This window comes from Trichomycterus rosablanca, chromosome 6, assembly GCF_030014385.1.
Source record: "Trichomycterus rosablanca isolate fTriRos1 chromosome 6, fTriRos1.hap1, whole genome shotgun sequence".
Classification (NCBI taxonomy): domain Eukaryota; kingdom Metazoa; phylum Chordata; class Actinopteri; order Siluriformes; family Trichomycteridae; genus Trichomycterus; species Trichomycterus rosablanca.
Genome location: NC_085993.1, coordinates 15,409,301 through 15,436,851, shown reverse-complemented (window position 1 = coordinate 15,436,851; position 27,551 = coordinate 15,409,301).

Below are 27,551 nucleotides of genomic sequence, written 5' to 3'. Positions count from 1 at the left end.
AATTGGGAGGTAAATTGGGGACAAATTCAAAAACAAATATACATATACTAAAAAAAAGAGAAATAATTGGAACTCCCAGCATCACTGGGAATTTGACTCTTGGATCCAAGTGGGCCAATCCAGTACCCGTACCCTCTTCTTCTGCAGCCATGCCTTTGTAATGTGTGCAGCATGTGGTTTTGCATTGACATGTTGAAAATGCATAGACTTCCCTGAAAAAGATGAGATCTTGAAGGCAGCACATGTTGCTCTAAGACAGGGGTCACCAACCTTTTCAAGACCGAGAGCTACTTCAAGGGTACTGAATAATACGAAGGGCTACTTGTTTAATACAAACTTTCTGAATAACATAAGGTTGCACGATCTACCTTCAATTATATTATTATTACTATTATTATTATTATTTTTCATAAATATTCATATACTGTATATGAAGAGTCTGATCATATGTTAATGTTAATTATTCCTCAGAAAAATTATTAACAATGATTTACCATGGTAGGAAACACAGATATATTTCAACATGTAACATTATGTATCTCTAATAATCTAAATCTGTTTCAATATTTGAAAGTCAGAGTTATCACATCTCTGATATTTTTGTAAATATTGTTCCTGACAGTTTTGTATGAATGAGCACATTTCTTGCATTTTGGTCAAAATCACACCTTTTTTTTTTTTTTTTTTTTACAAATGATCATCACTTCTGCACCATTTTTTTTTGGAAATCATTAACAGTCACGTTTTAAAATCATGTCCCATTTATACTGATCACTTACTTTATAACATTTTAGAACAAATCATGAACTCTGTCCCATGTTTGTACAAATGATCAGTTATGTACGATTTTAAAAAAAAAAGCTGCGATGTACTGCGATATACATGGAAGTTTTTGTGACACGTACTGAAGCCTCTCTGCACATTATTCCCAATCATTGTGAAAATATTACGTTTTCTTTAGCTTTTCTTGTGTTTTTTCATTATAATTTTTTCGGGGTAAAACCCATATCTCGCTCCGCATCGCAGCTGCGCATGCGTAGCTCGCTTTTCTCAGCGTTATGCGCACAATATAAAACTCAATGCAATCAATGCAAGTGTTATTGATTCAAAAAGAGCAGCAACACAAATCTAATTTTCAGACGGAGCTCTATAGTCACTAGTGCTATTTTAGAACATGCCCTCACCGGGTTGGTGACCCCTGCTCTAAGACCTCAATGTACTTTTTTGCATTAATGCTGCCATCACAGAAGTGTTAATTACCTTTGCCAAGGGGCACTGACACAGTCCCATACCATGACAGACCCTGGCTTTTGGACTTGTTGCTGATAACAGTCTGGCTGGTCCTTTTTGTCTTTGGTCCAGAGCACACAGCATCCATTTTTTCAAAAAAAGACCTGGAATGCTGATTCATCTGACCACAATACATGTTTCCACTGTGTGATGGTCCATCCTAGATGCCTCAGAGTGCAGATAACTCGACGCTGCTTCTGGACATGGTAAAGTTTTAAGTGGCATTTGTGCATGTAACTCTGTATTGTAGTGCCTGACAAAGGTTTGCCAAAGTAATCTCTCACCCATGTGGTTATATCAGCTATTGTTGAGTGGCGGTTCCTGATGCAGTACCGTCTAAGGGATCAAAATCACAGGAGTTCAGCTTAAGCTTGTGTTCTTGGCCTTTACGCACTGAAATTCCTCCTGATTTCTTAAATTGTTTAATGATATTATGCACTGTAAAGGGAGAAATATTCAAATCGCATTTGTTGACAAACTGAAGATTCTCAGCCTTTACTGGATGCTGATTTTGTACCAAACCATGATTAAAATCACCTGTTGACATCACCTGTTCACATCATTAGTTTTTCACCTCATTACTAGCCCTAAATTGCCCCTGTCCCAACTTTTCATCCTGTCTGCAATTAAATAAAAGTCAAAGTAAATATAAGGAGCACTGCATTTTTATTTTATCTGCATTTTACGTACTCTCCCAACTTTTTCTGATTTGGGGTTGTACTTTTCTGCATTAAAGCTGCCGTCACAGAAGTGTACATTACCTTTGCCAAGGGCACTGACACCGCGCCAAACCATAACAGATGGATGGTCCTTTTTGTCTTTGGTCCAGAGCACGTTTCCACTGTGTGAGGGTCCATCCTAGATGCCTCCGAACTCAGAGAAGTTGACGCCGCTTCTGGACATGGTTAACATAAGGTTTTTATTTGCATTTTACATACTGTCCCAACTTTTTTTTGATTGGTGGTTGTACATTAAAACTTGAATTTGATTATTTAAACTACCCTATGTGTAAGTGAATAAGACAACTGGCCAGTATGTGCTGCCCTGGTGTGTAATGCTTTCATAGAAATCTAATTATAAGCAATAATCTTGAATCATTTTAAAAACTGACTCCATCAATTCAGCAAAGATGTAAAGAGTTCAAGTTTTTCAGCTGTTGTTTTACAGCAGAAGTTTTTCACATAATGAAAATTATGTTAGTAAAGGGGAAAAGATTTAAAATATGAGCAAGAGGTTCGGTAATCAAATTTTCAATAAATAAAATCTAACCCATCAGGCCCCACAGACTTTCTAATGTCAACACTTTAAAGTGCTTTTAGTTTAAAAGTTAAATAGATTTAAACTTTAGATTTAAATGATCATCAGGCCACTGCAGCTTGAATGCAAGTTACCTGTGAGCTAGATATGTTTTATACAAAAAAATAAACAATTCACTCCACTCTCTATAGCCATTATAGACTGAGAATCAAAAATCAACTGTTGGGTTTATGAAGATCATTTATCCCTTCAAAACTCAGATGAGCTACTTTCTGAAGCAGTCAGCTTTAACATAAGCTAAGCCATAAAATAAAGCTTAGAAAAGTGCATTTATTGCACAAGCATCTGAGTTTAATTCACCATGACAAATAATTATTTCTTTCTAACTCTGGCCTCTGCATGGTTACAGATATAAATAAAACCAAAAAGTTCAAGTTTTAAATATGGGCTGTTAGTAACAGGGGCCACTTTTGAAGCGCTCTGGTGGAACAGTGGTAAATTACTGTAGCCCACTATTGCCCACTATTAACTATGTCTAGGGGGTGGCTGAGATCCCGCAGTGGATTGGCATAATGTCTGGGGTGTGTTATTGCATTGTGCCCAGTAATTCTGGAAAAACTGGACCCACCATGACCCTGACAAGCACTGCTTGTTAGGAAAGAGTTAAGAAACCAGCACAAAAAGAGTTAACCCAAAATCCTCCTTACATGTAATCACTTAATATTACACAAGCTGCAATACACAGTCTCTAAAATAAACAGAATGGATGGTTAAACCAATTATTTTAGCTTACTTCATTTTTATTCACTTATTCACATCATCATCACATGAATCACATCTTCTTCTTCTTAAAGCTTCTTTGAGCGGTCCAAAAAAAATGTAAATCAGATGGTACTAAATCCGGACTATAAGCTCTCTCTAAGTCTCTCAGACACGACCAATTACTACTCCTCCCACCCTCATCGTTTCCAAAAAAAAGATAAAAGTGCAGAAACTTTTTAAAGATCCCTTGTAGATAGATAGATAGATAGATAGATAGATAGATAGATAGATAGATAGATAGATAGATAGATAGATAGATAGATAGATAGATAGATAGATAGATAGATAGATAGATAGATAGATGAGGCATAACATTATGACCACCTTTTTGTTTATGGAAGCACTTTGTAGTTCTACAATTACTGACTGTAGTCCATCTGTTTCTCTACATACTTTTTTAGCCTACTTTCACCCTGGTCTTCAATGGTCAGGACCCCCACAGAGCAGATATTATTTAGGTGGTGGATCATTCTCAGCACTGCAGTGACACTGACATGGTGGTGGTGTGTTAGTGTGTGTTGTGCTGGTATGAGTGGATCAGACACAGCAGCACTGATGGAGTTTTTAAACACCTCACTGTCACTGCTGGACTGAGAATAGTCCACCAACCAACAGCGCCCCGTGGGCAGCGTCCTGTGACCACTGATGACCAACCAATAAAGATGACCAACTCAAACAGCAGCAATAGATGAGCGATCGTCTCTGACTTTACATCTACAAGGTGGACCAACTAGGTAGGGGTGTCTAATAGAGTGGACAGTGAGTGGACACGGTATTTAAAAACTCCAGCAGCGCTGCTGTGTCTGATCCACTCATTCCAGCACAACACACACTAACACACCACCATCATGTCAGTGTCATTGCAGTGCTGACAATGATCCACCGCATAAATAATACCTGCTCTGTGGTGGTCCTGTGGGGTCCTAACAATTGAAGAACAGGGTGAGAGCAAGCTAAAAAGGTATGTAGAGAAACGGATGGACTACAGTCAGTAATTGTAGAACTACAAAGTGCTTCTATATGGTAAGTAAAGCTGATAAAATGGACAGTGAGTGTAAAAACAAGGAGGTGGTTTTAATGTTATGGCTGATCAGTGTATATAGTGTCTCCTGTTGGTCCCAGTGGCATGGCAGATGAGCATGCTCACTTTTGATGAGCATGCTCACTTACCCACTTTTGCTCGATACAGTAGGTAGGCCGTTACAGAAACATGTTAAAAAATCTAATACTTAAAACATAACATTCATTGTTTAATTGGATATGTGAATGTTCACAAGTTTATCACAGTTAATTACATTTTTATATTAGTTTTCTGTTGAACTGAAGCTATAAGACAAAAAACTTAAATTTAAATTGTCTTGTGCACTTAGTGGTCTTTGCTAACCCGTCTATTAGTTTAAAAAGACACATTAAAACGTTCAAATGTGACCCATTCAAAGTCAAACCTTTTTCTCCTTTACTTCTCTGCTTAAATCAGGAGTCTGTAGTGTAGTCTGGACTCATTGCTGATACAAGATTCTGCTGCCTTAGCTGTCTTTGATCATGTAAGATCAGTTAACCCTTGTTCTTTGTAAAAAGACCCTCAGGTAAAGTTCACATCAAGCATCAGAACAGGGAAAATGTAATCTGAATGACTTTGACCATAGCATGGTTGTTGGTGTCAGGCTGGTTTAAGTATGTCAGAAACTGCTGATCACACAAGAACTTGAGAATGTACACAGTGTTGTGAAAAAGGCAGGAACAGCTTGTAAATATTATAGATCACAAGAGCTGACAAAACAGCCATGGTAACTCAAACAGCTAATCTTTACAACCATGGTGAGCAAAAAAAAACATCTCAGAATGCACAACACATTAAACCTTAAGGCGAATGAACTACAAAAGCAGAAGATCACATCTGTTTCATTCCTGTTAGCCAAAAAACAGTTGATTTGTGCTGCGTGCAAAAATAAATCTTACTCAGGATTAGTATGATGTTTTGGAAATCAGACATGGAAACCAGACAGGAGAAGAACATGCAAAACTGCTGACAGAGGGAAATTGGAGGTCCCCAGAATCCCCAGAAAGTGCATCGCCACTGATGCACTGCTGCTTTCACATCATCATCACATGAAAATCTTCTTCCCCTTAAAGCTTCTTTAAGCGTCCAAAAAAATGGAAATCAGACGGCGCTAAATCCGGACTATAAGCCCTCTATCAGTCACGACCAACTACTACTCCTCCCACCCTCACCTATCAGCCATAACATTAAAACCACCTCCTTGTTTCTACACTCACTGTCCATTTTATCAGCTCCACTTTCCATATAGGAGCACTTTGTAGTTCTACAATTACTGACTGTAGTCCACCACAGAGCAGGTGTTATTTAGGTGGTGGATCATTTTCAGCACTGCAGTGACACTGACATGGTGGTGGTGTGTTAGTGTGTGTTGTGCTGGTATGAGTGGATCAGACACAGCAGCGCTGCTGGAGTTTTTAAATACCATGTCCACTCACTGTCCATTCTATTAGACACTCCTACCTTGTTGGTCCACCTTGTAGATGTAAAGTCAGAGACGATCGCTCATCTATTGCTGCTGTTTGAATTGGTCATCTTCTAGACCTTCATCAGTGGTCAGAGGACGCTGTTCACAGAGCGCTGTTGGCTGGATATATTTTTGGTTGGTGGACTATTTTCAGTCCAGCAGTGACAGTGAGGTGTTTAAAAACTCCAGCAGCATTAATGTGTCTCTGCACTTATACCAGCACAACACAGCACATCTTCTTCCCCTTAAAGCTTCTTTGAGCGTCCAAAAAGGTGGAAATCAGATGGCGCTAAATCCGGACTATAAGCTCTCTCTCAGTCTCTCAGACACGACCAATTACTACTCCTCCCACCCTCACTGTCGTTTCCAATGAAAATAGTGTGGAAACTTTTTGAAGCTATCTCGTTAATGTGTGGCATTAACTCTACCAGGTGTGTCACTGTGCTGTCCCATTTAGTATGTAAAGCATTAATTAATCTTGAGGGGTGACAAGTTTAAAATCTGGACAATCTATGCGGGCATGGGGGGCACTGTGGTGCAGTGTGTAGTGCACAGCAACAAATGCCTAGGTTCAATCCCTGTGTAGGCAGGCAGGGTCCTTTCTGTGTAGATTTTGCATGTTCTCTCTGTGTCTGCATGGGTGTCCTCTTACAAATTCAAAGACATGCAGTCAGACTAATTGAAGATACTAAAAAATGACAGTGGGGTTGTGTCTGCCCTGTGATGGACTGCAAACCTGTCTGGGGGGTTTCCTACCTTTCACCCAATAGATCAGACCCTGACCAGTATAAAGCAGTGGTAAAATAGACAATGAACAACTGAACAAATGAACCAGTGGGGTATTTTTGGTTTGTAAAGTGGGTGGAAACAAAAGCTCATTAGGGAGGAAAAAAGGTTTTTTTTGCTTGACTTGTTTAAGCCAATTTATGCCTCCTAAAAGCAGAGCTTAAAGTAATGACCACATTCTAAAAAGCCATGTTCCTAATTGCAAAATAATGTACTGAAGTATGTCTAATTAGTGCACTTTAAATGGTATAATTACACACTATGTAGCAAACAGGATAGTATTTAGGACACAGCCAGAAAATCACTTGTAAACATTGTGTGCATGAGTAAAAATCACCATATGTCATGTAATTAAGAAGTCAGGTCTCACGAGTGAAAAAAATTAAGTTAATTTCATTATTATCTTTTGTATGGCAGACTGCACTGTAGCATTAAAATCTCTGCACAGACATACACTGATCAACCATAACATTAAAACCACCTCCTTGTTTCTACACTCAATGTCCATTTTATCAGCTCCACTTACCATATAGAAGCACTTTGTAGTTCTACAGTTACTGACTGTAGTCCATCTGTTTCTCTGCATGCTTTGTTAGCCCCCCCTTCATGCTGTTCTTCAATGGTCAGGACCCCCACAGGACCACTACAGAGCAGGTATTATTTAGGTGGTGGATCATTCTCAGCCCTGCAGTGACACTGACATGGTGGTGGTGTGTTAGTGTGTGTTGTGCTGGTATGGGTGGATCAGACACAACAGCGCTGCTGGAGTTTTTAAACACTTCACTGTCACTGCTGGACTGAGAATAGTCCACCAACCAAAAATATCCAGCCAACAGCGCCCCGTGGGCAGTATCCTGTGACCACTGATGAAGGTCTAGAAAATGACCGACTCAAACAGCAGCAATAGATGAGCGATCGTCTCTGACTTTACATCTACAAGGTGGACCAACTAGGTAAGAGTTTCTAATAGAGTGGACAGTGAGTGGACACAGTATTTAACAACTCCATCAGCGCTGCTGTGTCTGATCCACTCATACCAGCACAACACACACTAGCACACCACCACCATGTCAGTGTCACTGCAGTGCTGAGAATGACCCACCACCCAAGTAATACCTGCTCTGTAGTGGTCCTGAGGGGGTCCTAACCATTGAAGAACAGGGTAAAAAGCGAGCTAACAAAGCATGCAGAGAAACAGATGGATTACAGTCAGTAATTGTAGAACTACAAAGTGCTTCTATATGATAAGTGGAGCTAATAAAATGGACAGTGAGTGTAGAAACAAGGAGGTTGTTTTAATGTTAAGGCTAGTAGTATTGTGTGGGAAAAAAAAGTTCTTAAAAATTCTGATGTTATTTAGCAGAGTCCAGACAATATGTCTGGTTTTACCAAGTCCAGTGTGAATGCCCTCTGTATTCTGTGTAGACACTACAACATGAAGGAAAATAAATCCCAGCCAAATAGTGTAGAGCCCAAAAAAATGAAAAAAGAAAGCATAACAACAAGCTGACAGGAGTTGGTTCTGGCACCAGTGCAGAGTGAACTTCATGAAAGATGAATTTTTTTATCGACTGCCCCTTGACTTTCATTTGCAATCATATTTGTTTTCCATCTGCTGCTCAAGTGACACCATTTAAATCAATTTTCTTCAGCCAGACCTTTTAATAAAGAAAATAGAACTCTGGAATTGTGCCTGAGCAATTATAAAAATTAAATATACCGCTTATTAGGCTTAACTTTCCATTAATAAGGCAGCCGTTGTGCTTTGATTATAATTAACCTGCTTAGACCTGTAAAATGTTCATTAAAAACTCCATCTTTTCTAGTGTTTTAGAGTCACCTGCCAACATATTTTTTTACTTTATTACTTATTCATTTATCTTTAATTTTTAATTTTCTTAATGGATGCTCAGCCTTAGCCGGCAGGCAGAGCTGAGATTCGATACAATGTATTCGAGATCCCAGCTCTGGTTCCAGCGTGTGTTTTTACTGCTGCGCCACCTGAGCGGCCCTTCATTTATTTATCTTTAATAACTGCTTCTTCCTGAGCAGAGTCAAGTGTTTTTTAGCAACACTGGGAACACAGGTGGCGAAGCAGGAATACATCCTGAACAGGGCATCAATCTATTACAGGGCACCACACTTGTACCCAGGGGTAATTTAAAGGAGTCAAATGAACAAATGAACATGTTTCTGAGAGGTAGAAAGAAATCAGATTAACCTGAGAAAATTGGTGCAGTCACAGAGAGACCATGCCACAGGTTACACCGTAGGAATGGCATTGACCTTGCTGGGTTCAATTTCCATCTCAACAGACAAGCGATTCTTTTTACAGACATGGTTGTCCATCAGACAGATTCTCTTATTTATAAACAAGACTTCTGGAGCTTTTTAGAGAGACTGCTGGGTTCTTTTTTATCATTTCTACCAAGGTCAGTTTAATCTGGATGCCCAGTCGGCCAGACAGTGAACTCTAGGAAAGATCAAGCATCTTTTATTTAAGAATTATTGGTGCCACTGTCATTCTGGGAACACCCAAAACCCTAGAATCTAAGGTATAGATATTGTTTTATATTCTTGCCCTGATCTATGACTTGCCACATCCGGACTATAAGCTCTGTCAGACATGACCAACTACTACTACTCCCACCCTCACTTAAAAGTGTGTACATACACCGATCAGCCATAACATTAAAACCACCTCCTTGTTACTACATTCACTGTCCATTTTATCAGCTCCACTTACCATATAGAAGCACTGTGTAGTTCTACAATTACTGACTGTAGTCCATCTGTTTTTCTGCATCCCTTTTTAGCCTGCTTTCACCCTGTTCTTCAATGGTCAGGACACCCACAGGGCCACAACAGAGCAGTTATTATTTAGGTGGTGGATCATTCTCATCACTGCAATGACACTGGCATGGTGGTGTTGTGTTAGTGTGTGTTGTGCTGGTATGGGTGGATCAGACAGAGAAGCGCTGCTGGAGTTTTTAAATACAGTGTCCACTCACTGTCCACTCTATTAGACACTCCTACCTAGTTGGTCCACCTTTTAGATGTAAAGTCAGAGACGATCGCTCATCTATTGCTGCTGTTTTAGTTGGTCGTCTTCTAGATCTTCATCAGTGGTCACAGGACGCTGCCCACGGGGCGCTGCTGGCTGGATATATTTGGTCGGTAAACTATTCTCAGTCCAGCAGTGACAGTGAGGTGTTACAAAACTCCATCAGCATTGCTGTGTCTTATCCACTCATACCAGCACAACACACACAAACACACCACCACCATGTCAGTGTCACTGCAGTGCTGAGAATGATCCAACCAAATAATACCTACTCTGTAGTGGTCCTGGGAGAGTCCTGACCATTGAAGAACAGGGTGAAAGGGGGTTAACAAAGCATGCAGAGAAACAGATGGACTACAGTCAGTAATTGTAGAACTACAAAGTGCTTCTATATGGTAAGTGGAGCTGATAAAATAAACAATGTGTGTAGAAACAAGGAGGTAGTTTTAATGTTATGGCTGATTGGTGTATATTTATATCTAAGCATCTTAGCATGTAAGGTCTGTTCACTGTGTACTTTCTGTTCAGCTTATATATTTCTAACCTTCAGTTTTAGATTCCCATATGTTTTTTCACTCACATGTTGTTTTATAGGCCCTGTTAGTCCCATATGCCTTATTTGTTACTGGCATCTAGCATTTCCCAGAATACATTTCCTACTTTTTAGTCCTTTGTATTTCTAGTCTTTTTAACATTGATCTTGTCTGCTTGTGTTAAGACCTACAACTATCGATATGCCCTGCTTAAGCATGGCCGTCTGTTCTGTACCCTGCTAAGGATATTGACTGGTTATTCTCAGAAAAAGACACAGTGTAGACACCCTACTGCCTCTGGCACCCATGTATTACATACTGACAGATCAAACTTCGTATGTATGATGTTTTAAAACAATATTTGACACCTGCAGTGTTTTCTATTATTTATAAAGTCCATTCCCAGAAAAGTTGAGACATTTTGTAAAACCAAAAAAAAGAATCTGTGATTTGTTAATACTCTTGAATCTTTATAAAGATTTCCAATCTTTTTTTACTGATCAACTTAATTGTATCTTGTAAATATAAACATATTTAGAATTTGATGCCCGCAGCACAGTTTTTATTAATGAGACATTTAAATCCTTTGGGAAGTGAGGACACAAATTTTTGCAGCTTTGCAAAAGGCATTTTTGTTTATTCCTGCTTGACTTCAGCTGCTCAACAGTCTGTGGTTGTTGTTGATTCTCAGCACTGCAGTGACAATAACATGGTGGTGGTGTGTTAGTGTGTGTTGTGCTGGTATGAGTGGATCAGACACAGCAGCACTGCTGGAGTTTTTAAATACCATGTCCACTCATTGTCCACTCTATTAGACACTCCTACCTAGTTGGTCCATCTTGTAGTAAAGTCAGAGATGATTGCTCATCTATTGCTGCTGTTTGAGTTGGTCATCTTCTAGACCTTCATCAGTGGTCACAGGATGCTGCCCACAGGGAGCTGTTGGCTGGATATTTTTGGTTGGTGGACTATTCTCAGTCCAGCAGTGACAGTGAGGTGTTTAAAAACTCCATCAGCACTGATGTCCTCCATCAGCACTATCTCCTCCTCCTTCCCCTCCGGTATTGTTTGAGAAAGAAGCGAAACTCGTTTGCTGTGTAATGTTTCATCTCTACAGTTTATTCAGGTCATTCAATCACATGGTTGTAAACATGATTTATATTTGTGATGTTTGTAGTGTTTTAAAAACAGTGTTTTAATTAACACAATTGAACTTTTTCATAGCTACAGTCAATAACTTGATTACAAAGCAAAGATATTTTCTGGAACCTTGATTGTTTCAGGTATTTATAGGTTTTTACATGGTAATTTAGAACAGTATTTCCCAGTCTTGTTTCTGTACATTACAGTATTAAAAGGTTTTCTTAATAGATCTATGAAATAATCAGATCTGTGTTTTGATGCTTTATTGATGCATAATATAAGATCACAATATTTTGAAAAGCATGATTTCTGAGTTAGCCAGATAACTTAAGCACAGTGTCAAGGATTGTTCAATATGAACGTCTTTTTTTCTCTTTTGTCTTATGGTTATGTATGCCAGGAAATACTCAAAAGGTAGCCATGCATTGTTATAGTTTAAACCCAAACCATGTTTGGCAACTGAATGCTTATATTTAGTTGTTGTTCGCTGTGTGAAAATAAAATGATTTAAAAAAACGTATTACATGCATATTTTATTGTTTAAAATAATGTCATCAGGGACTGTTGGCCCTTGGGCACCTTCACATTATCAAATCTGGCCCTCCTAGAAAAAAGTTTGGACACCACTGGTGTAGTGTGAACTAGGCATAATATGCATTGTTACCCTTAACACCAGGGTACAGTTATTATTTTTCAAACTAAAAAAGCAATTAACCTGACTGACATTTTTAAAGAATGAAACATATGAACATGGATAATGTAGTAATGATTAAATTGCTATTCATGATTACCCAAGTATTCATACTGCATGTCATTTTTAACACAAAACAGTGTCATGTCATCCATCATCTGTAATTTTGGTTGTGTATTATTTCCTTAGAAAGAAAATGCATCTGCAATAAAGGACCAAGGCAATAATGAAGCACACCTTCTCTCTACCCCCTCCCTCTTCTATTCCCCCAGTCTTTTCTACTGCTGTCAACCCCAACTAGCTGCAATTAAGGAAGTAAAACAGTTCAATTTAGCCTCACTCTGTCTCACCAAATGCACTTCTGTTCTCCTATTAAAAGTTGCCACTTTAAAAAAGTATGGTGGAAGTGAAAAGGTTCTCCAGGATAAATGTAACAGTCAGAGGTGTCCATTTGGGACAGTCAGGATTAAATGCACTGGACAAGAGCTGGAAACTTGATGTCGCTTTAAATGGTGGCTTAGTTCTGTTAATATTAACTATAGCTTATACATGTGCATCAATGAGCCTTGGCCGCCCATGACCCTGTTGCCGGTTTACCACTGTTCCTTCCTTGGACCACTTTTAATAGATACTGACCACAGCAGACCGGGAACACCCCACAAGAGCTGCAGTTTTGGAGATGCTCTGACCCAGTCGTCTAGCCATCACAATTTGGCCCTTGTCAAACTCACTCAAATCCTTCCACTTGTCCATTTTTTCTGCTTCTAACACATCCACTTTGAGGATAAAATGTTCACTTATTGCCTAATATATACCACCCACTAGCAGGTGCAGTGATGAAGAGATAATCAGTGTTATTAATTTCACCTTGTTGATTAGTGAAAGAATTGGAAATCTTTTCTTTCTACTTTTATCGGTTAAATAAAGATTCAGTTGAATTAACAAATCAAATATTCTTCTTTTTATTGGATTTTACATAACATGTCTCAACTTTTTTTGAAAATGGGGTTTGTAAAACCTACTCAGGTTAAGTTAGCAGGTCCTTGTTGTTACTCCATTATCATACACCTCTTGTGTTTAACCACCCTCAAGGTAATAAAGCTATTCAAGTGTTTGTGTGTGTTTCCAGGTACACAATAACATGCTGTGCTATTGTATAGATAATAACCCACAGAAAAACGCACTGTGTAAAGTAATTAGGCATTCCCAAGCTATTTACCATACATATTTAGAGCATTCATGATTACAGAATTTACCAATGGCTTCATTATTTTTCTTGTGTGTGAAGTGGGGGAGAAAAAAACAGATTGGCTTACCCGCAAGCTTCAATATTAAGCTAGGATGTAGCCCCACACAAGCTTAAGATCACCATATAAAATTCTACACTTGTAGAATTCACACCAATATAGCACTCTGGATCAGTGGAAAGCTTTCTCTCCAAAAGCATACAACAATAATTCCCGTCTGAGGCTGTTTCTAGGGGTTAGTATTAGGTTCAGTAAAATAATATTTTAATGACTATTTGATAACTGTTTCTGACTCTGAGTGTGGGAAAGGCTCTTCTCTGTTTCACTATGATTATAAAGCTATAAACAAATATTTCTATTGTCCATACAAAGAGAATTTAAGAAAACTTTAAACATCTAATACATTTTATCGAATTAATTATTTGCATTAACAACTTGTGTAAATTATGACATCTTTCAAAATTGTGCATGCCAACACCTATTTGTAATATAAACATATGTCAAGGAGATGTTGAGCAGATGGTAGTAACCTGTAGTGCACATAAAATAGAAATCTGCAAGCATAAAGACCTGAGTGACTTTGATAGAGGCCAAATCGTTATGGCCAGATTACTAGGTTAGAGGATCTTTAAAACACTAAGGGTGAGTATATAAAACAGTGGTCCAAGAAGAGACAAACCACAAATCACAGACATCATGTTGGGCACTCAAGACCTACTGTCAAAGTCAAAGTCAAAGTGAACTTTATTGTCATTCAGACTATACAGCTAGGAGTGCACAGCTGAACGAGATTTCTCAAGCTCCAATGTGCAGAATATAAAACAAAAAAAATGGCATATACAAGACAAAATATACATAAAGTTTTAAAAAAGATATACATTAAGTAAAAAAAATAAAAAAAAACACTATTGTACATACATTGTAAACAGACATAAAAATACACGTTAAGTAAAGTAAAAAATATATACTAAGTAAGAGATATTGCACATAATTTGCCGTGGTGAGGTACCGGTGTAATAAATAAATAAAATGCCTAGTGTTAAACACTTAAATTATTGCACAGAATATAATAGAAGAGTAGCAGCAAGATGTAGGTATTTAAATCTTACTAAATAAATGTGTTTAGAAAGTCCGTAAGTGTGAGCAGGTATGTTGTGTGTGCTGTTATAGGAAGTCGAGTAATCTTGTGGCTTGTGGAAAAAAGCTCTTGCTGAGTCTGGCAGTCCTGCATCGCATGCTTGCCAGAGGGCAAGAGGCTGAACAGTCCATAGGCCGGGTGTGTGGGGTCACCAACTATCTTGGTGGCTCTTCTGAGGCAGCGTGACTAATATAGTTCTTGTATGGAAGGGAGTGAGGTTCTGATGATCTTCTCCGCTGTCCTCACTACTCTCTGAAGGGATTTCTGGTCTGAGGCTGTACAATTTCCATACCAGACTGGGAGATTGTTGGTCAGAATGTTCTCTATAGCACCTTTGTAGAAAACACCTTTGTACTGAAGCCACATAACATCTGGTATGGACCTGCGGTAAGGCTACTGTGTACGTTTTTTTTTTTTTTTTTTTTTTTTTATGCACATATGCAGAAATAATAATAATAATAACTTCAATCAGCTTAATGCTATTCCTGTCACTGTTGCTACTAAAACACACGGCTCTAGTTTTAAATATATTTTCCCCTGGGTTATCAGAAGGCGCAGCAGTCTAATATTAACTAACTTCTGAGTTCTAAACTAACAGGTACAATTGGCTGTGTCTGAGAGAGGGTGGTTGAGACGCCTGCTTGATGGGCGAGACTCCAACTTTTTTGTAAGACTCACATCTGACAATTTATTTATTTATTTATTAGGATTTTAACGTCATGCTTTACACACTTTGGTTACACTCACGACAGGACAGGTAATTACTGGTTACACAAGATTCATCAGATCACAAGTTTAATGTCAAACACAGTCATGGACAATTTTGTATCTCTAATTTACCTCACTTGCATGTCTTTGGGCTGTAGGAGGAAACCGGAGCTCCCAGAGGAAACCCATGCAGACACGGGGAGAACATGCAAACTCCACACAGAAAGGACCCGGACCGCCCCACCTGGGAATCAAACCCAGGAACTTTTTGCTGTGAGGCGACAGTGCTACCCACTGAGCCACCCTGCCATGCAGCGGAGTAATTACAATCAAAAATTGGAAACAATTCAATTAGGAGAAAAGGGGAAAAAATACAAAACTTATTAAATAATATTATTTAATATTTAATTCATTTAATAAATAAATAATAAAATAATACTTATATAATCATTAATAATAATTATTAAATATTATTTAATAATTTATATATATATACAGTATATACTGTATATATATAAATTTTAATCTTTTATGTATTTAGATATTTTATTTAATATATATATATATATATACATATATATATAGATAGATTTTAATCTTTTATGTATTTAGATATTTTATTTAATTAATGAAATAACTAGATAACAACTAAATAAATAAAACTGACAATTCGATTATGAGAAAAAGGAAAAACTGCAAAACAATAAATAATAATTAATGTTTAATATTATTATATAATATTATTTGACATTTAATTGATTTAATAAATAAATAATAAAATAATTATTATTTGATATTATTTGATATATATTTTATTTAATTAATTAAATAAATAAACAAATATATAAATAAATACAAATTTATAAATATACAAATTCTCCTTTTAAAAGGGCTTTGACAAAGGCCTTTTTTTAATAATAAAAAAACCTTTTACATATAAAAAGTTTTTTTTTTCAGCATTCTAGATTGAACATCTTCTATACGTCAGGATAATACATGTCCTCATAAAATTCTTTAAGATACCTTAGTGTTTGTTATGAAGCATAAACAGCTTGTTGACAGCATCACCTAGTTTACACCTCTAACACATTTGCTTTCAAAGGTACGTCCTTGACATGCTCAGACACAAGGGAGGCAAGGCAACTGTTACAAAGTGATTTTCCACTGGAAATGCGTTTAGCATAAACTCTTGTTTGCCACTCTGTGTAGTCCTGCCAGCCGCTGCACACTGCACAGCTTCAAAGCAATATCCTGGGACAAGCCAAAAGCTCCTTGCATACCTTGGAAGCCTATGGCTTAAAACGTTTTTGCGTCTGAAAAGAAAAAGCAAATGCAACAACTCGGTTGCAGAGCCTAGCACAGCTTGAGAGCTTATATGATGCCATGAGAGAGGCAGGAGTGTTAGTAAAAATGCCTTTTTAAATATTTAATGCCTTAGAAACATTTCTCTGTGCTTACAAATAAGTCAGATGCACTGAATGTGACCATGTACATAATGAATGACATAATTGGTTGTGTTTACCTGGCTTTCCAGCAATCCTCTAAGACCCATTTCGGCTTCATTGATCTGAGCCGGTATGTGATCAATATTCAGCAGCATGCACTCTGGTCAGAGCTAAGGAATAGCAGGAGCCTTGTTCAGAGACTTTTTGCAGAGACAGAGGGTGCATTGGTTCGGCCTTGGGATGCTCAGACTGCACTATAGCGGAGGAGTTGCTTAGCGTGGGAGTTGCTCGTCCTGTTTCTATCAACCCGTCTCTTTTGTAGCTGCCCTCGCAGAGTAGCTATTCCTCTGCTGCCTAAACACTTAACACTTAATGCCTTCTTCCTCAGGCTGCTGCAGCCCACTCATAACTATGGTACCATCTCAAAAAGCCCACTCACCTTTAAACTTCTTGACAATCTAGGCCCAGTAAATCAGATTCTAATTATTTTCTCCACAACGCACAGGACTCGCTCACTGGACATATACGCTTGTCTTGAATTTATTAATTTGCAAATTTGTTATAATTACTTGTAGAACATTTTTAGATGTGGCATCTTAAGTCTGTCAAGTCTGAAGTGAGAAATATGCATTAACAGATACACTGGGAATAATGTGAAATCCAGAATAGCATTCTGCTTCAGACGTTCTTGGGAGACTTTAAAGTTGCCAATTATTACCAGAAAAGACCTCTGAGAATCAGTTTATTTAATAACTATAAGCCATTTACTTTTAAATTACGACCTGCCTTTAAATCCCATATGACATTTAATGGATGAAATATGCACAACTGCCAGTGTGCATACGGTAACATTAACATTAACTGACAGTGTCAGAGATCATAAAGCCAAAGCATATGATGTTCCCTTTTTGTTTTGATGGAAACACATTGTAATGTTATGTAATGCAAATATAATATACTGTATTATTAAATAATAACATTTAGGCGCCCAGGTGATGTAGCGGGATATTCGACTAGCACACCAGCGCTGGGTTTCTATACTTCCAGAGTTCACCTTGTAGATGTAAAGTCAGAGACGATCGCTCATCTATTGCTGTTGTTTGAGTTAGTCATCTTCTAGACCTTCATCAGTGGTCACAGGACGCTGCCCATGGGGCGCTGTTGGCTGGATGCTATTCTCAGTCCAGCAGTGACAGTGGGGTATTTAAAAACTTAATCAGCGCTGCTGTGTCTGATCCACTCATACCAGCACAACACACACTAACACACCACCACCATGTCAGTGTCACTGCAGTGCTGAGAATGATCCACCACCTAAATAATACCATTAAAGAACAGCATGAAAGGGGGCTAACAAACCATGCAGAGAAACAGATGGACTACAGTCAGTAATTGTAGAACTACAAAGTGCTTCTATATGGTAAGTGTATATATATACAGTATATACTGTATATATATATACAGTATATATATATATATATAACAATAAAATATATATATAACAATAAAACCGCTTCCTTGTTTCTATATATACAGTGTATCACGAAAGTGAGTACACCCCTCACATTTCTGCAAATATTTCATTATATCTTTTCATGGGACAACACTATAGACATGAAACTTGGATATAACTAAGAGTAGTCAGTGTACAGCTTGTATAGCAGTGTAGATTTACGGTCTTCTGAAAATAACTCAACACACAGCCATTAATGTCTAAATAGCTGGCAACATAAGTGAGTACACCCCACAGTGAACATGTCCAAATTGAGCCTAAAGTGTCAATATTTTGTGTGACCACCATTATTATCACTGCCTTAACCCTCCTGGGCATGGAATTCACCAGAGCTGCACAGGTTGCTACTGGAATCCTCTTCCACTCCTCCGTGATGTCATCACGGAGCTGGTGGATGTTAGACACCTTAAACTCCTCCACCTTCCACTTGAGGATGCGCCACAGGTGCTCAATTGGGTTTAGTCCATCACCTTTACCTTCAGCTTCCTCAGCAAGGCAGTTGTCATCTTGGAGGTTGTGTTTGGGGTCGTTATCCTGTTGGAAAACTGCCATGAGGCCCAGTTTTCGAAGGGAGGGGATCATGCTCTGTTTCAGAATGTCACAGTACATGTTGGAATTCATGTTTCCCTCAATGAACTGCAGCTCCCCAGTGCCAGCAACACTCATGCAGCCCAAGACCATGATGCTACCACCACCATGCTTGACTGTAGGCAAGATACAGTTGTCTTGGTACTTCTCACCAGGGCGCCGCCACACATGCTGGACACCATCTGAGCCAAACAAGTTTATCTTGGTCTCGTCAGACCACAGGGCAGTCCAGTAATCCATGTTCTTGGACTGCTTGTCTTCAGCAAACTGTTTGCTGGCTTTCTTGTGCGTCAGCTTCCTTCTGGGATGACGACCATGCAGACCGAGTTGATGCAGTGTGCGGCGTATGGTCTGAGCACTGACAGGCTGACCTCCCACGTCTTCAACCTCTGCAGCAATGCTGGCAGCACTCATGTGTCTATTTTTTAAAGCCAACCTCTGGATATGACGCCGAACACGTGGACTCAACTTCTTTGGTCGACCCTGGCGAAGCCTGTTCCGAGTGGAACCTGTCCTGGAAAACCGCTGTATGACCTTGGCCACCATGCTGTAGCTCAGTTTCAGGGTGTTAGCAATCTTCTTATAGCCCAGGCCATCTTTGTGGAGAGCAACAATTCTATTTCTCACATCCTCAGAGAGTTCTTTGCCATGAGGTGCCATGTTGAATATCCAGTGGCCAGTATGAGAGAATTGTACCCAAAACACCAAATTTAACAGCCCTGCTCCCCATTTACACCTGGGACCTTGACACATGACACCAGGGAGGGACAACGACACATTTGGGCACAATTTGGACATGTTCACTGTGGGGTGTACTCACTTATGTTGCCAGCTATTTAGACATTAATGGCTGTGTGTTGAGTTATTTTCAGAAGACAGTAAATCTACACTGCTATACAAGCTGTACACTGACTATTCTAAGTTATATCCAAGTTTCATGTCTATAGTGTTGTCCCATGAAAAGATATAATGAAATATTTGCAGAAATGTGAGGGGTGTACTCACTTTTGTGATACACTGTATATATACATGTATTATATATATATATATATATATATATATATAATGAAACTCGATATATATACAATGAAACTTGATATATATAAAATGTAAACTGATATATATAAAATGAAACTAGATATATATGGGATGAAACTTGATATATATAAAATGTAAACTGATATATATAAAATGAAACTCAATATATATGGAATGAAAACTGCATATATATATATATATATATATATATATATATATATATACAGTGTATCACAAAAGTGAGTACACCCCTCACATTTCTGCAAATATTTTATTATATCTTTTCATGGGACAACACTATAGAAATAAAACTTGGATATAACTTAGAGTAGTCAGTGTACAACTTGTATAGCAGTGTAGATTTACTGTCTTTTGAAAATAACTCAACACACAGCCATTAATGTCTAAATGGCTGGCAACATAAGTGAGTACACCCCACAGTGAACATGTCCAAATTGTGCCCAAATGTGTCAATATTTTGTGTGACCACCATTATTATCCAACACTGCCTTAACCCTCCTAGGCGTGGAATTCACCAGAGCTGCACAGGTTGCTACTGGATTCCTCTTCCACTCCTCCATGATGACATCACGGAGCTGGTGGATGTTAGACACCTTGAACTCCTCCACCTTCCACTTGAGGATGCGCCACAGGTGCTCAATTGGGTTTAGTCCATCACCTTTACCTTCAGCTTCCTCAGCAAGGCAGTTGTCATCTTGGAGGTTGTGTTTGGGGTCGTTATCCTGTTGGACGTTATCCTGCAGTTTTCGAAGGGAGGGGATCATGCTCTGTTTCAGAATGTCACAGTACATGTTGGAATTCATGTTTCCCTCAATGAACTGCAGCTCCCCAGTGCCAGCAACACTCATGCAGCCCAAGACCATGATGCTACCACCACCATGCTTGACTGTAGGCAAGATACAGTTGTCTTGGTACTTCTCACCAGGGCGCCGCCACACATGCTGGACACCATCTGAGCCAAACAAGTTTATCTTGGTCTCGTCAGACCACAGGGCATTCCAGTAATCCATGTTCTTGGACTGCTTGTCTTCAGCAAACTGTTTGCGGGCTTTCTTGTGCGTCAGCTTCCTTCTGGGATGATGACCATGCAGACCGAGTTGATGCAGTGTGCGGCGTATGGTCTGAGCACTGACAGGCTGACCTCCCACGTCTTCAACCTCTGCAGCAATGCTGGCAGCACTCATGTGTCTATTTTTTAAAGCCAACCTCTGGATATGATGCCGAACACGTGGACTCAACTTCTTTGGTCGACCCTGGCGAAGCCTGTTCCGAGTGGAACCTGTCCTGGAAAACCGCTGTATCACCTTGGCCACCATGCTGTAGCTCAGTTTCAGGGTGTTAGCAATCTTCTTATAGCCAAGGCCATCTTTGTGGAGAGCAGCAATTCTATTTCTCACATCCTCAGAGAGTTCTTTGCCATGAGGTGCCATGTTGAATATCCAGTGGCCAGTATGAGAGAATTGTACCCAAAACACCAAATTTAACAGCCCTGCTCCCCATTTACACCTGGGACCTTGACACATGACACCAGGGAGGGACAACGACACATTTGGGCACAATTTGGACATGTTCACTGTGGGGTGTACTCACTTATGTTGCCAGCTATTTAGACATTAATGGCTGTGTGTTGAGTTATTTTCAGAAGACAGTAAATCTACACTGCTATACAAGCTGTACACTGACTACTCTAAGTTATATCCAAGTTTCATGTCTATAGTGTTGTCCCATGAAAAGATATAATGAAATATTTGCAGAAATGTGAGGGGTGTACTCACTTTTGTGATACACTGTATATATATTATTTCAAAACAAATCACAAAATCCACATCATAGGTCAGACCATACACAGAAAGGGTTTTCAATGGCATATACAGAAATATATATTATATAGAAATACAACTGTTCTATGGGCATTGCCTCTTACTTATGTCACCAGGGTGGTGGCAGACGCACACTTAAACTTAGTGTTAGATAATGATTTTCCATTCCATAAAAAGCAAAAGGCATTGTAAATAAACAACAAATAGCTGTTGTGCAAAGCTATTTTTCAGCCGTGGTTAAAAGCCTCATCTTGTCTTCGAGAAGATTCTGTCACCTAAGATTTAATCAGTATGATAGGATTGTAAAGGGCAGAGGGAGAAAGTAACAGTGAGCTTTGAGAAGACAAATGTTTCAGTTTACCATCATCTAAAATAAAACAAGCCTCATCTTTGTCTCGGCTTCAGCTTCTCTTGTTCTGTCTTCCAGGGGATTAATTGGATTGGCTTGCGAAAAAGAGTGGAGGGAAAATATTAGAAAATAAATTACAATCGTTGCCACTTTCCTTTCCCCATCTGTCTTATTCCAGCAAGGGAGCCCATCCAGAAATGAGATCTGTCCCGCTCTCTATCGTTCTCTCTCTGTATCTCTTCTGGTCATTTATCTACTGGTCATTGCAAGGTATGTATGATTAATGTGAGTTTATCAAAGGAGAACGGAGAATCCGATTAGCTCCCGTTGGCTCTTAACAATTAGCTGTTAAGATTTCTACTAAAGATAATAGCAGAGAAAACATATAGCAATATTTATGAATGAGGATGCAGAGCAAAAAAGTGTGTGTGTGTGTGTGTGTGTGTGTACAAACCCCATTTCCTGGAAATTTAAGACATTTTTTAAACACAGTGGTACCTTGAAACTCAACGTCAATTGGTTCTGGGACTGACGTTGAGTTTAAGAGGCGTCGAGTTTCAAGGGTTTTTTTTCCCATAAGGATGTATGAGAAACCTGTTAATGCATTCCATGGCCCTGTGGACTTATGTAAAATAATGGGGTTGTTTTTGACACTTATACACTAAAAATAACACAAATGTCATATAAAAAACACTGAAATAAAAAGCTGATTGTTACAATTCCTCAGCACCCCGAGCTGTAACACAAGTTTAAAAGTGAAACAGTGAGGAAAATTCAGCTAAACACAGATACATGTGGACACTTTTAGTTTGTTTGTTTATTAGGTTTATTATGTTATACACTTTGGTTACATTTATGACAGGAACAGTAGTTACTCATTACACACAAGGTTCATCAGTTCACACAAGGTTATATCGAACACAGTCATGGACAGTTTAGTGTCTCCAATTCACCTCACTTGCATGTCTTTGGACTGTGGGAGGAAACCAGAGCACCAGGAGTAAACCCATGCAGACACGGGGAGAACATGCAAACTCCACACAGAAAGGATCCGGACCTCCCCACCTGGGGATCGAACCGAGGACCTTCTTGCTGTGAGGCGACAGTGCTACCCACCGAGCCAACGTGCTGCCCGGACGCTTTTAGAGTGAATTTGACGGTTATTCCACACAAATGCAGGTTCGTCTCATATTCCCACTTTGATGACATTTTACCGCACCGCTCAAGCCGAGCACTGAACAAAGCGGCTGTTCATTGTTAATTTGAAATTAAATAAATAGATTTTTATATATAATATATTTTCCCGGTGTTGTATTTTCTTGCAGAAATAAATATTAACTTTCCATGGCAGAATGTGTCCCGATCCCAGTATATGAGTTGTACCTTTACACAAGTCCCTCACTCCATGGGCACTGATAACAGTCTGGGTGGCAAAGAGAACTCTATATCTGTTGTTTCTGAATACAGGCTGAAATGTGGACACATTTTTCCTGTTATTTACACATTTCACATGTCACCTACACATTACACATGTCATTTACACACTTTTGGTCCATCTGAGATGAGCCCGGGCCCAGAGAACTCAGCGGTATTTCTGCATAGAATTGATGTATGGCCTTTTCTTTGTGTACCAGTGTTTCAGGTTGCATTTTTTGATACATCAGTGTTAAGGTGGCTATGTTAGTACCGTAGTTTGATGGTATCCTATGCAACGTCATCTGAAAGTTCAGACGTCACACACTTTCCGGCTTTGCCCTACGCAGAGTATTTACACAGATTTTTTTATGGATTCCCTAAATGTTTTCACAATATTATGTACAGGAGCTGGTAAAAAAAGATTAATTATTTGTATTTTTTTCTCCAATTTCTCCCCAATGTTCTCCCCTAATCAAGTTGTATCCAACGCCATCAATCAGCCAGCAGAGGTCATAATTGCACCAGTTATGAGGAACCCGGTCTGGCTTTTCCCACCCTGTGAACAACAGCCAATCGTTGTTCATGTAGGTGCCCAGCCTAGTCGAATGGCAGAGCTGAGATTCGATACAATATATCAACAAACAAACACACATACACACACACATATAATGCTAACAAGTGATGCATATATACAGTACACCAATTGCTTGCATTATATGTGGTCACAATTGTAAGTCACTTTCGATAAAAGTGTCTGGTTAAAGCTATAAATGTAAATGCAGCCACCAAATGTATTTTACTACACTCAAATGGCCCAAAAGAGGGTAAAATCTAAATCATCAGCATCAGTCTCCATTTGGGACTTGAATTTCTATGTGATTTAGTCAGCCGTGAACAAAAGTGCAGCTATCAGTTCAGTCATCCTGATCCAGATTAGCTCCATATCTGAGAGCAAGAGGCAATTCAACACTAAGCACTTGGCATTATCCTCATCACTTGCCAACTATTAAATGTCTTTCCGTAGCTGAACAGTATGGAATCAGCTTTTTTTCCATGGCCTGCAGCACTAGAATTCCATCAACACTTCAAAGGTAGATAGTTCTATTATGAAGTGGTCTGAAAACCTCATCTTCCGATTTTTTTCTACATCAGTAACTTAATTTGTATCAATTTTATTCGAAACTACAATTTGTAAATCAGCCACTTATTTTCTTGGTAATTTTTGGTAATTTTAAAGCTTGATGCAGTTAGATAAATTCATGTTACAGTTGTTTTCCAGACAATCCAGACTATTATCAGCAAAACATGCAAAAGCCAACATCTGTGCCTGTTGGCGACTTGCATATGTGTATTTTGACGTGAAGGTGTGTATTCGGATTTTAGAGATATACACTATATTGCCAAAAGTATTCACTCACCCATCCAAATCATTGAATTCAGGTGTTCCAATCACTTCCATGGCCACAGGTGTATAAAACCAAGCATCTAGGCATGCAGACTGCTTCTACAAACATTTGTGAAAGAATGGGTCGCTCTCAGGAGTTCAGTGAATTCCAGCGTGGTACCGTGATAGGATGCCACCTGTGCAACAAGTCCAGTCATACATTTTCCTCACTACTAAATATTCCACATTCGACTGTCAGTGGTAGGCCAGAGTCAATCGCTACAGACCTCCAAACTTCCTGTGGCCTTCAGATTAGCTCAAGAACAGAGCATAGAGAGCTTCATGGAATGGGTTTCCATGGTCGAGCAGCTACATCCAAGCCTTACATCACCAAGCACAATGCAAAGCGTCGGATGCAGTGGTGCAAAGCACGGCGCCACTGGACTCTAGAGCAGTGGAGACGTGTTGTCTGGATTGACGAATCACGCTTCTCCGTCTGGCGATCCGATGGACGAGTCTGGGTTTGGCGGTTGCCAGGAGAACGGTACTTGTCTGACTGCAGTGTGCCAAGTGTAAAGTTTGGTGGAGGGGGATTATGGTGTGGGGTTGTTTTTCAGGGGTTGAGCTCGACCCCTTAGTTCCAGTGAAAGGAACTCTTAATGCTTCAGCATACCAAGAGATTTTGGACAATTTCATGCTCCCAACTTTGTGGGAACAGTTTGGGGATGGCCCCTTCCTGTTCCAACACCAGTGCACAAAGCAAGCTCCATAAAGACATGGATGAGCGAGTCTGTGTGGAACAACTTGACTGGCCTGCACAGAGTCCTGACCTTAACCCGATAGAACACCTTTGGGATGAATTAGAGCGGAGACTGCGAGCCAGGCCTTTTCGCCAAACATCAGTGTCAAGTGCGCTTCTTGAAGAGCGGTCAAAAATTCTCATAAACACACTCCTAAACCTGGTGGAAAGCCTTTCCAGAAGAGTTGAAGCTGTTATAGCTGCAAAGGGTGGGTCAACATCATATTAAACCCTATGGATTAAGAATGGGATGTCACTCAGCTACATGAACAACGATTGGCTTGTTGTTCATACAGGGCGGGGAGCCGGATAGGGACCTCAAAACTCATGCAATTACGACCTCTGCTGGCTGATTGATGGTGTCTACACAGAGTAGAGGGATAATTTGTTGATCAGGGTGTGGCTCTTTATACACAAAGCTGATCCACTATCCTCAATCAGCAGTAGAGATCATCATCAGTAGAGAGAAAGCGTAATGCAATCGGGTAATTGGATACGACTAGATTGGGAGGAAAATTGGGAAAAAACCAACATCATGAGGAGGAGAATCTAACAATGGCGACCACGTACTGTTGAGCCGCTGAAGTGTTGTATCAAGCAAATCTGCAACCATTAGTTTCCTTAAATATTCCTTATCCAAATAATTAAAAAGTGTAATTAATCATGAAGTTGTAACACCGTGTTAAACATGTCTCTGTCCTGTGGATCCTGGATTCTTTTGTGTCTTTAAATACTCTGTTTTCTTTTGACCCTGATCAAGATTAGCAGCAGGCAGGTTATTAAAGATGAATGATTAAAGAAATATTTTGTGATGTACCCATAAAAACAACCCAAACACAGTTGGCCCACATGCCAAGCTTTACACAATAATAAAAAAGAGGGAATGGAACTTGGGTCCTGGGTGTTCTATTATTAGATTCCCCCTCACAGGAAGTTCCAAGTGAAACAGCATAAAACCTGCTGTTCATTAAAAATTTATAGAAATAGTAGATGGCTAGAAGAGGTTAGGGATTTGCCTGATGCCACCCTCCCTCTGTGGCTCTCTGACTAATGCTAAAATATTAACTGTGGAAGGCAGAAGTGCATCAGACGGTCTGCTGATGTGAACAGGAAGTACATACGTAGTTCATACTTCACCATGTCCTTCCTTCCTTCCTTGCTTAGGATTCCTTCCTTCCTTTCTACCTTCCTTTCTTAGGGTTCCGTCCTTCCTTCCTTCCTTAGTGTTCCTTTCCCTAGGGTTCTTTCCTTAGGATTTCTTTCCTTCCTTAGATGAGCTCAAACCCCTATTTTAGTCAGGAGTCCAGAAGAGCATGGTTTTGCAGCAGAAATAGCATTTCTCTCTACCCTACCACCCTATTAATCGATGCAACACTATCCTCTGGTGTTTGAAGCATTTGCCATTATTACACTGGACTCCTGCTTCTGGCTGCAGCTTTGGTTTGGTTTAATTTTGTGTATTTCTTAAATTTATAATTATTTTTCATTTATTCAATTATTATTTTTCTGTGGCTTTTATGTGGTATTATTTTTTCATGGCTTTTCAGACACAGTACCTTTCTGCTTTGCTAATTATTAAAAAGAAAAGCTAATTATTACTTATTGTTGATGCCATATCACTGTGAAGCTGTACTTGCCAACAACAGCTTTGTGAAATTAATTAATGTTCATCCTGTGATTGTGATTTCTGAATACAGTTTTGTCATATAACTTAACATGGATTCATGTACTAAAAGTAAATTTAAATTAATACTAAACCAAACTACTGAATCGATACTAGTTCCTTACATTTCCCTACAGTGGCTAGATTCAGAGTTGTTAATAAAATAATGCAGCAATATTTAAGTGGAAGATATTAGGGGACAAGACATTTCAAGAATACAAAAGCCCAGCCATCTTTCTTTTTTAACAGTGTTGACATTTAAGCCCAACTCTTTTTGTCTGCTTGTAAATGTACAGTATGTGTGAGACATA